The following is an 833-nucleotide window of genomic DNA, read 5'->3' as shown; positions in this document are numbered from 1 at the left end:
TACGGGGTTGCATTGGGGAGTCCATACCGGCGTCCACCGGTGTTGTATTCCTAGATCCTTGGTTATTTTTTTCATGTTTCCTGATTTGAACTGCGTTCCGTTGTCTGATATTATAATATCCGGACATCCGTGTCGGTAGATAATTTCTTCTAGGAAGCCCTGTGCTACTGCGCTAGCTGTTGCTTGCCGTAGCGGCTTTATTTCGATCCATTTTGAGAATCTGTCCTGCATTGTGAGGATCCATGTGTATCCCTTTTTGGATCTTGGTAGCGGTCCTATAAGGTCCAGCGAGACCTGTTCCCATGGTTTTTGTACAGCCGTGGCGTGCAGCTTTCCTGGTGGCTGCATTTGAGATGCTTTGTGGGCCATGCAATTTTTACATTTTTTTACGTATTGGCTGATGTCTCTAAACATTCCTGGCCAATAGTAAAGGCGAGCTACTCGGCATATTGTTTTCGCGATCCCGAGATGACCCGCTGCTGGGTCGTCGTGGTATGTCCGCAGTATTTCCGGACGTTGCTCGTGCGGTATGCATCTTTTCCATTGCTCCTGGCTTAATACCTCTTTGAAATCAAGACTGTGGAGGATGTGTCTGTATAAGTTGCCGTCCCTTATTTGGTAGTCTCGTAATAACTGAGGTTGCTCTGCAACTTGGTTCTCTTTTTGTTTGTACCATTGGCACTTCGTGTCTGCTTGTAATGCGGCGATTACCGGTTGTCTTGATAGTGCGTCGGCTACTCTATTCATGCTTCCTTTTCGGTAGCATATTTCGAATGTGTATTGTTGTAGCTCAAACTTCCACCTGCCTAATCGTCCTGATGGCGACTCTAGCT

This window comes from Odontomachus brunneus, unplaced genomic scaffold (assembly GCF_010583005.1).
Source record: "Odontomachus brunneus isolate Ranch 3 - 2012 unplaced genomic scaffold, Obru_v1 Obru_scaffold_212, whole genome shotgun sequence".
Classification (NCBI taxonomy): domain Eukaryota; kingdom Metazoa; phylum Arthropoda; class Insecta; order Hymenoptera; family Formicidae; genus Odontomachus; species Odontomachus brunneus.
Note: the sequence above shows the minus strand (reverse complement) of the source record.